Raw genomic sequence first — 10,545 nt, 5'->3', positions numbered from 1 at the left:
GGTGCGTGTGTCTTCTGCTCCACCACCACTCGCTACCTATATATACTACAAAACAATAATAGAGAAAAAACAAAAAGAGGCCCACGTTGGTTTCAATTCGATTTGCACGAGTAGAGTTAATTCGTAACTTTTTTCCGTAACGCTTGCTAATTAACTAGCTCAATGCATGCAATTATAGAGGGAATTTATAATTTCATCATATGAATGATAGCTTTTTTTTTTCCGATTTTTCACAGTATTTTCAGTTTTTTCACCCCAACAATTCAAGGTTTTAATTAAAAATTTATCGTGGATCAATAGGTTGTTACATGTATAAGACAAAATTTAAATTATTGACATTTACTAAACGAATTAATGAGTTAATTAGTAGATCAAACAAAATTGATTTCATTTGAATGATAGCTACTCATAGTCATTTCCTTATTAATATAATGGAGAGATTTAATTAGATAGAATATTTAATAAAAATCGATGAGATGTGGTGAGCCTTAAAGATCCATGTTAATTCTTATAAGGTGGGAGGAGAGGGGATGATGAGAGAAGCACCGGTGTTCACACTTAGCTTGTACATGTACAGTGCACTATGAGATGTGTGTGTGTGAAGTCAAAGCTCACCCCTTTATTTAATCTAATCTACACCGGCTACATTAATAAAAAGGGTGAATTAACTAGGTAGGTGGCTAACTTTACATTACAATTTACAAATGAGTGATGATTGTTTCGAAAAACACAGCAGCAGATAGATCCAATCACGTGGTAGGCTTCCCAGTTGACGGCCACTGGTCAATCTATGCTCTTTTTTTGCAAATCGTGAAAAATTTAGAAAGTAATTATCATAGACTATAGTGACTGTAGGCATGATCATGTTTTAATGTGAGTCTTCCTTTATTAGCGAAACACATATTTTATGAAAATTATAAAATTATTAGTAATTAATTTCTCATTTTATAAGAATCTAAACTCGTTCTTGATTTGGTCACATCTGCCAAGCAACCATGTCATCTTCAATTCTTACATTCACTGCATAAGAGGATCCATCGAGGACATCCATATATAAGCCCAAAGCCCCAAAACAAAAATAGTTACATTTAGGGCCTTAAAGAATCGGGGATGTTGTTGTGAAAGCCCACTGGAAAAGTGATGGTACAACTTACAAGTGATCTATTGAGCAATACTTGCAAGTGTCATCCTCTTCTAGTGATTATGGAGGCTGAATCGAGCAGTGTTATTGGCACTTCAAATAATCAAAACGGAATCAGTAAACATCTAGATAATATAGTGAGGCATATTAAAACCTTACTAGAAAGAGATTGGGAGGTCAATCTAGTACATAACTTCAGAAATAGATGCACAGACTTCTTGGCATAAAAGGGGTCTGGAAATGCAGTAAAATTTTATGCTCATACATGTTCCTCCAAGTAGTCTTCGACAAATTATTGATGATGATCGTAGAGTGGTTATTTTACCCCCAAGAATTGTAATTCGGTAGTTTGGACTTCCGTCTAATACCAAAAAAAAAAAAAAAGTTTCATCTTCTTCTTTGACCTTTCATTAGCACTAGACTAAAAATGAAAAGTGATAACCGTTACAATGCATCACATATTATTTATTATGCAATCTATTGACTATTGGAGTGACATAGAACGGGTTGCATTGTGTTTTCAAATTTTATTTTATTTTATTTTTAAATACCCACTTATCAACATCCTGTGAATAAATTTATAAAAAATAAAAATAAAAATTATAACTAATTTGGTCAATAAACTTATTACTTGTCACTTATCAGTATAACTTGGTAATTGCAAAATGATTTACCTTATTATGATTATTTATTAATCTCCACTCTAAGTAACTGATTATTTTACAACTGTACTTCATCATAAGTCACCTGTAAAAGAAATATCTAAATTTGGAAAAATTATGCTTTTGAATCTCATATACTTCAAAATTAAAATAGACTTATACTAATTTAAGTGTAAAAATACTTTTTGTAGGTACTCGTATTCCTGTGTTATATCTTGTCAAACAAAGAAGAAACGGGCTCTTCTAGTCCTCCTCTTCACCCAAAATGAAACATACCTCAGGATATATAATAAAAAACATAATAAAAAATAAAAATAAAAAAACAAAAAATAAATCATAATATATATCTATGATTAGTCGAATTTATTGCTTTCAAACATACTCTCTTCCCCCTAAATTACACGAGAGCTTATCTCATATCCATGTTTTAAACCCTAAACCCTAAACCCTAAACCCTAAACCCTATTAGAGGGTTTAGGGTTTAGGGTTTAGGGTTTAAACATCCTTATTTTATTTGATTAGACAAAAATACTCTTTTAAATCAATCAAATTTTAGAATTCAATTGATCCTAATTTTATAATTTCAATTAATTTAAACAACAAAACAAAAACATATTAAAAAAAATAAAAAATCAATCGTTCTTCGTCTTCTCCAATTCCCCTAATCATTCATCCTCCTCTGAAGCAAAGGAAAACATATGAAAAAAATAAAAAATCAATATGTTATTCATCTTCTCCTAATATCATTCGTGCCCCCTCCCCTCTGAAGCACACCAAAACAGCAAAATCTTAACAATAATTGACTGCATTGATCTCGGTAGCTAGCCACTCACGAAATTTAAAGAACCTAAAAGAGAAGGAAGGCTAAACCACTCAATTGGATAAACGCTGCGTCTTTCTCCTTTATAAAAGTTCTTTGAATGCGCCTTCGCCCTCAATTCTTTAGGCTATTAAGTGTAACTGACATTCATATGATAATACAGATTGTTGGATCTGCGCCAGGGTTTCCTCATGGAATAATTGACCCCATTGAAGTAAGTTCTTTGTTACTATTTTATTTTGATCTAATTGATGAAAAGTGAACATAACTTCAACTTTATTGATGAATTTCATAACGCTGATAATGTGAAACTTTCTTTTGTAGGAACTTGGTCAGTTCATCAAGCTTTGGTATTTGTCTCCATGTAGACCTTTGCCTGGGTGGCTTTGTATTGCCTTTTGCCCGTGAGCTTGGGTATGCATGGCATAGCTTATTTCAATAAATACTGCTGTCAGTATACGTTCACCTTTGGTTCTTACTTTGTTACTGTTTTAGTTCTATTCTAAATTTTAAACTTGCCCTTTGGATCCAAATCAGCCACTTGTGGGATTTTTTCTTCTCTAGTTGACAATAATTCCATTTTTCTCATACTGAGAAGCTTTTCAAGAATTGAGGGCAAAGGAGCATTCAAAGAACTTTCATAGAGGAGAAAGATGCAACGTTTGCCCAGTTGAGTGGTTTAGCCTTTCTTCTCCTTTAGGTTCTTTAAATTTTGTGGGTGGCTAACTACCGAGATCAATGTAGTCAATTATTGTTAGGATTTTGTCGTTTTAGTGTGCTTTAGAGGGGAGGGAGGCACGAATGATATTAGGAGAAGATGAATAACAGATTATTTTTTTATTTTTTGATATGTTTTCCTTTGCTTCAAAGGGGATGAATGATTAGGGGAATTGGAGAAGACGAAGAACGATTGATTTTTGTTTTTTTTTAATATGTTTTTGTTTTGTTGTTTAAATTAATTGAAACTATAAAATTAGGATTAATTGAATTCTAAAATTTGATTAATTTAAAAGGGTATTTTTGTCTAATCAAATAAAGTAAGGATGTTTAATACTTTTTATAAAATTAAATAAAAAATATTTTTATTTTTATTTAATTAAAAAAATATATTAGTAAAAGTGGTGATATAATATATATTTAAAAAAGAAAAAATTAAATGCTGACGTGAAAAATAAATTCCACAGCAACTTTATTAAATTCTGGCCAGCATGTAACCATAAAAAAAGAGTGAGTCATTGGATGAAATCTCATACTAATCTTACACCATTAAAAACCTTATTGATGACTATTTGATGGCTATAAATCCTAAAAGTTGCTGCCCTAGCATTCTTGGTTAGATAATTAGTTAAGACAACCGAATTTAATAGATTAGTCAACACAAGTTCGAGCATTTGAGAAATATGGGAGAGACAACACAGTATAATTAGCCATTATATTGAAAAAAAAAAAAAAAAAAAAGACAAGGCCGACGAAATTACAACTATCATATCATATCCCACTTAATACAAAAGGACCTGTCCCCATTCTGAGGAACAAGACCTACACTTAAGCACCATGCCAATAATACCCACTACCCAGAAAAGAAAGAGAACGTACAACACACATCCAAGATATATCAGTTCTAAATCAAGACTAAGTGACCTGATAATGATGTTCTTTGAGGAAATGTTTGATGCATTCGTGTACCTTATTATTGTTATATCTCATATTATAAAAGATAATAACTTAATGGAAACGTATATTTAGTTAGGCAGAACTTCCCAAATCAAGTCAGGATCGAAGGAGGGCAGTCTTGCTAAGGAACAGTTTTGGAAATCATGGGATGATTCAGTATCTGCTGCTGTTGTCATTGTTGGGGGACACTCTGCTAAAACAATACCGTCCTCTACTGAAATGAAACCGCCAGCAGCTGCTTCAACAAACTCGGCGCTTGAACTAGACAAGAACATCCGTGGATTCTCGAGAGGACTAGTGGTAGTGTTGTTATTATTCTTGCGCATGCTCCTCTCTCGCTTGAGCCTTTGGCATATGGCACGAATCTTAGCATCCACGTAGCAGTTGAGAGAGTTAAACTTGATGGAATCTTGGGAAGACAAGAGGACATCACTGGAGGGTTCCTTCAAAGCAGGGAAATTCAAGCGCGCGTACTCGCCACGAAGCTTATAAGCAGCGCGGTCATAAGCATAAGCAGCGGCTTCCGGAGTATCGTAAGTGCCAAGCCAGACCCTCATTCTGTTCTGAGGGAGTCGAATCTCAGCCACCCATTTTCCCCAGCTCCTCTGCCTCACTCCTCTGTACAGCTTCTTCTTCCATGGCGAGGGAGGGGGAACAACAAAACAAGAACGCTTCGTGGTCACTCGGCTTTGATCGTACAACTTCTGCAGGATGTTTCTTTGGCGGGTGTAGACGGAGGAGCACCCGAACGGTTGCTGGAAGGCCACTGTGGGATTAGCGGGAGGGCAGTGAGAGAAGATTGAGTCCAACGTGTTTGAACCCGATGATGATAATATCAGATCTGATAAACACCACCCAATATCATCAACTACCTCCCTTGATGATGTGTTTCTTCCATCCGTCGTTATTTCCATGGTTTTGGATTCAGGAGGAAGGATAGGGTTGAGTGAATTGAATTCCTTTAGTTTGGGTTCAAACTCAAACTTCAGCGTGTTATATTAGACATTTATAGGTGTAGAATATACGGTTGCATGCAATACAAAGACGCCAAAGAAGCCACATTTTACGCTAACAAGAACTTCTTCTTCATAACTACACTCTCAAATTACTTAAATGCCCTCGCTCTCTGTCAGGTAGCCAATGTTTTTTGTTTTTTTTTTAATAATGGGTTTTAAAATTAGTCCAATAAAATAAAGAGGAATGTTAGACCATCTTCAGTAGGGAACTCATCTCAGTTCCTGTTTATGGCCCACCTGTCATAAAAAGTAACTCCACATCAGCTTTTGCGTTATAAACAATAAATAGGAACTCAAAGCATCTCTCTTCTCCATTAGGAGGAACTAACTTTAGTCCCTATTGTGGTCCCACTTAATTAATTAATTAAAATACTTAAAATTAATATAATTAATTTTTTTTAATAATATTATTTAAATTTATAAATTTAAAAATAATTCATTATTAAAAGATATTAATATTAAATAAATTCATATATAATAATAATACACAATATATAATTCGAGATTATACTGATTTATAGTTTTGTGTTTACAACTGCTAATTTTAATAATATCATTAGCATTTTAAATTTTAAAAATAAAAATAACCAACTCAACTAAAAATTATTTTATAAGATATAAAAATTAAATTTATTTTTTAATGTAAGTAAATTTAATTAATTATAATTTAATATAATAATATAAATAATATTTAATATTAATTATAATATAAATAATTAATATAAATTATTAATTAAATAAAAACTTAATTATTTAATTTAATTAATTATTTAATTAATTATTATTTAAATAATTAATATAAATTATTAATTAAATAAAAATATAATTATTTAATATAATTTTTATTATAATTATTACTAATTTAATTATTATTTAATTATTTTAGATTTTATATTATTATTTTTTTATAATAATTTGTCAAATGGCAAGTTATTATTGGTTAATTTGAGTCCCTGCTTACAGGAACTCCCTTACCTTGATCCTTGTGCAGGAACTCACTCCTTTTCTCCTCCAATGGTTAGAGTTCCTATATGTTAGAAAAAAGTCAAAGAGAAACTCACCATTGGAGGTGCTCTTAGGGGCTAGTAATTTTTGTGATTTGTAGTCATTAATGATGGTTTTAATGATGTGAGATTGGTGTGAAATTTTATCTAATGGCTTACTTTTCTTTGCTGGTTACATGCTCGCCAGAATTTAACAAAATTGCTGGTCCCCTAGACTTTTTCTAAAATAAAAATACACTACATTCTAAATTATCATCTAAATCTTAATATTAAGATATTTATTCACACACTTAATAAATTGAATATCTAATATATCCATTGTTTAATATTTTTATTGTCTACCTATATTTTTTCATTCTAATATATCTATTTATTCATTTTATTATACTACTATTAATTATTCGACTATCTTACCTATACACTAAAATCAATTATTAAAAGCCAATAAGTTATATACTCACCTAAAAATCGTGAATTCGAGTTTTATTTTTAACTTTAGAAAAAAAATCAACTATTAAAAATATATTTTAAAATATAAATACATATTAAAAATAAATTAAATAATATATTTATTTATATATAAATACATTAGTAGTTGATTTTAGTGTACGAATAACATTTTTGTTAATTATTATATGACAAATGTTAGATAACTAATATTTTTGTTTTATATTCAAATTAATTACTCTATTTTTTGTTGTTTCACTAAAATATTGATTTTCCTAGCCTTCTTCTTTATATAATATATATTGTTTTATTTTAGGTATAAGTGAATAATTACTATTCTTCACAATATCATTTTTCATATATATTAAACTATCAAATATAAGTACTGTTCATATCCTGACCCAACACTAAGGCCCAGATCTAAATAAAATGTTCAATCTAAAGATTGGCCTCCACTCGACACCGACCTTTTCTCAAGAAATCGGACCCAATGATGACTTGCTCTAAAGAAGTCGGGAGCGAAGATTAGCTGACAGATAACACTTATTCAAATAAGTAACTGCCCCTAAAATCTCTCAACCCACTTCCAGGAGTCATATCTCAACTTCCCTAAAATAAAGGGACGGTTATCCACCTTAAAAGGTAGAACTACTCCAACGGAGGTTATTGGTTCACCACTATAACATCCCTTATGTATCTCTAAGTTTAAATTCTCTCTAGACTTGCTTAGACCCTTGCTGACTTAAGCATCGGAGTATCTTTGCAGGTACCACCCCCCATTCTTTCACACATACAAGTCAGACGGAGGCTCCCAGACGCAAACTTAGTCAGAGGCTCCCCCCTTCAGACGATTGGGCCAACCCAACGAGTCCAGTCCACTAATTTCCGGTTACCCATCGTAACATTGGCGCCGTTGCCGGGGACCCAAGAGATCAACCAGTAATGGCGGACGAGTCGCATGAAGATGGCCACACAGCGTCCGATTCTAAAAATCCCGATGTACAAGCCGGATCAAGAAAAAAACATCATTCATCACGCCTAAGGCAAACTATTGCTATGTGGTCATGCCCTTTGGACTGAAAAATGCTGGAGCCACATATCAAAGGCTGATGAACAAGGTGTTCACGCCTCACCTTGGGGATTGATGGAAGTCTACGTAGACGATATGTTAGTAAAAACCAAGGATGAGGCCGACCTCCTAACAGACCTCTCGCAAGTCTTCGACACCATAAGGATGCATGGGATGAGGTTGAATCCCGCAAAATTCACCTTCGCGGTGGAGGCTGAAAAATTTCTGGGATTTATGCTAACACAATGGGGAATTGAAGCCAACCCCGACAAGTGCAAAGCATTACTAGAAATGAAAAGTCCGACTTGCCTAAGGGAGGTCCAGCAGTTGAATGGGCGACTTGCAGCTCTCTCCAGGTTCTTGGCATGATCAGCACTAAGATCCTTACCACTCTTCTCCCTACTAAAAAAAGGATGCCAGTTCGAATGGACTCTTGAATGCGAAGAAGCATTCCAGGAGTTCAAAAGGTTTTTAAGCCAACCTCCTATTCTGACCCGACCTAAAGTTGGGGAAGAACTCGTCCTGTATTTGTCCGTAGCAGACAATGCTGTAGCATCAGCTCTAATACGGAAAGACGAGGTCGGGCAGCATCCTATATACTTCACCAGCAAAGTCCTACAAGGCCTCGAATTAAGGTATCAAAAACTTGAGAAGTTTGCGTACGCCTTAATAGTAGCATCTCGGAGACTACGGCCTTATTTTCAAGCTCATACAATAAGGGTTCGAACGAACCAACCCATGAAGCAAATCCTCCAGAAGACGGATGTTGCGGATAGAATGGTTCAATGGGCAATAGAGCTATCCGAGTTCGACTTAAAGTACGAAACTCGGACGGCAATTAAAGCCCAATGTCTCACCAACTTTGTGGCAGAATATGCAGGAGATCAAGTGGAGGCCTCTACCACATGGGAGCTATAAGGAAGTCAGGAGCGAAGATTAGCTGGCAGATAACACTTATTCAAATAAACAATTGCCCCTAAAATCTCTCAACCCACTTCTAGGAGCCATATCTCAACTTCCCTGAGATAAAGGGACGGTTATCCACCTTAAAAAGTGGAACTACTCCAACGGTGGTTATTGGTTCACCACTATAAATACACTGACACCCCTCAGGTATCTCTAAGTTCCAATACTCTCTAGACTTACTTAGACCCTTGCTGACTTAAGTATTGGAGTGTCTTTGCAGGTACCACCCCCCATTCTTTCACACATACAAGTCGGACGGAGGCTCCCAGACGCAAACTTAGTCAGAGGCTCTCCCCTTCAGACGATTGGGCCAACCCAACGAGTTCAGTCCACTAATCTCCGGTTACCCATCATAACAAGTACATTACTCATTTTATTTCCGAATCAATTCTAACAAATTTTATCAAGCACAAACACAGATCGTATTACTTCCCATATTTATTATAAAAAATTATATGTGTACACTAAAATTAGTGATTAAAATTATATATATATATATATTATTTTTAATATATATTTTATATTAATATTTAATTTTAATACATTTAGTATGGTTAATTTATTATTTAACAATTTAAAAATAATATAATTAAAATCATAAATTTTTTAAATAAATTAAATATTCATCAAAATCAATCATCAATATATAATATATATTAAAATATAAAATATATATTTAAAATAAAATAAACTATACATATATTTAATATAAGTATATAATAACTTATTTGATGATTATTTTTAGGGTGCACTTATCAATTTTTTTTAAGGCTTAGAAGATTAGAAATAGAAGTGATCTTATAAATAAGGAAATAATGCAGTTTACGTGATATTATAAAAAAAAGGGCTATTTCAATATAGAAATTGTTCGGTAGGTCGGGTACCGGACGGTTCGGGTTAGGACCCTGAGGTCAACGCTTGGGATGGTGGAGAGGCTCGTCTGGTCGTGGTTTCCTGGTCCCGGGTGTGCGAGGTCCCGAGCACTTCGTATGTAGGGGGGGGTGCCACCTGCAAAGACACTCCGACGTTTTTGTCAGAATATGTGCAGGCGGAAAGGAGGTGGTGTAAGAATGTGACGTACCTTGGGAGGAGAGCCAGTCTCCCCCTTATATACATGTCAGTAGTGGGCCCCTTCAATGGTCAGGCCCATACCCTCAAGGGCGCTGTCCTTCGGCTGTGTGCAAGTCGTACGGGACGCGTGTCCGGGTCGGGTGGAGGGCGCATTACTGGGCCGGCGAGAACTCGGGTCGGGTTGACCCGCGTGAGTTTGGGCCAGGCCGTAACAGTGCCCCCGACGCGTCAGCGATGGCCGTGGGGGCCATTGGTGGCGCGTGATGTTTACACTCGTGCGTTGTCGTCAGGTCGGCTGATCGTGGGAGGGACGCGTCTCTTGCGCGCGTGTCTCTTGATCTGCTGTGGCATCTGTTTGCCGTTTCGTTCTCCGCGCTGGGCATTTAATGCTCATAATGATTTGAAAAAACCCGTGCGCAAAGACTATCTTGCCCATGCTTCCTTTCGCGCTTTTGGGGGTGGTTTTTAAACAGTTTTTCTCCCTATCCACCTCCCACTCTCACTATTTCCAACTCTTTTTCTCCCTAACATCCAAAGCTTTCTGTGCGAACTCCCTCTTGCTCCAACTTTCAGTCCAGATTTCCTTCATCGTTCCAGGTAATCTTCTGGTTTCTTTCTTCTGGTATCTGTGTTATGTTCTGTTGTTGTGTGATTTGCTGTTTGCGTTTGTTGCAT

At 35.0% G+C, this 10,545-nt stretch overlaps 1 pseudogene across 1 annotated transcript; it reads right to left on the bottom strand.

The window, feature by feature from the left end:
• Positions 1-4,008: 4,008 nt before the first annotated feature.
• Positions 4,009-5,303, bottom strand: LOC107634547 (ethylene-responsive transcription factor ERF061 pseudogene; annotated as a pseudogene). Its single transcript, XR_015907544.1, has one exon. The product of XR_015907544.1 is annotated as an ethylene-responsive transcription factor ERF061 pseudogene (transcript).
• Positions 5,304-10,545: the final 5,242 nt, after the last annotated feature.

Source organism: Arachis ipaensis, chromosome B3 (genome assembly GCF_059453495.1).
Source record: "Arachis ipaensis isolate K30076 ecotype BB chromosome B3, ASM5945349v1, whole genome shotgun sequence".
NCBI classification, from domain to species: Eukaryota; Viridiplantae; Streptophyta; class Magnoliopsida; order Fabales; family Fabaceae; genus Arachis; species Arachis ipaensis.
This window is presented reverse-complemented; position numbering and strand designations above follow the sequence as displayed.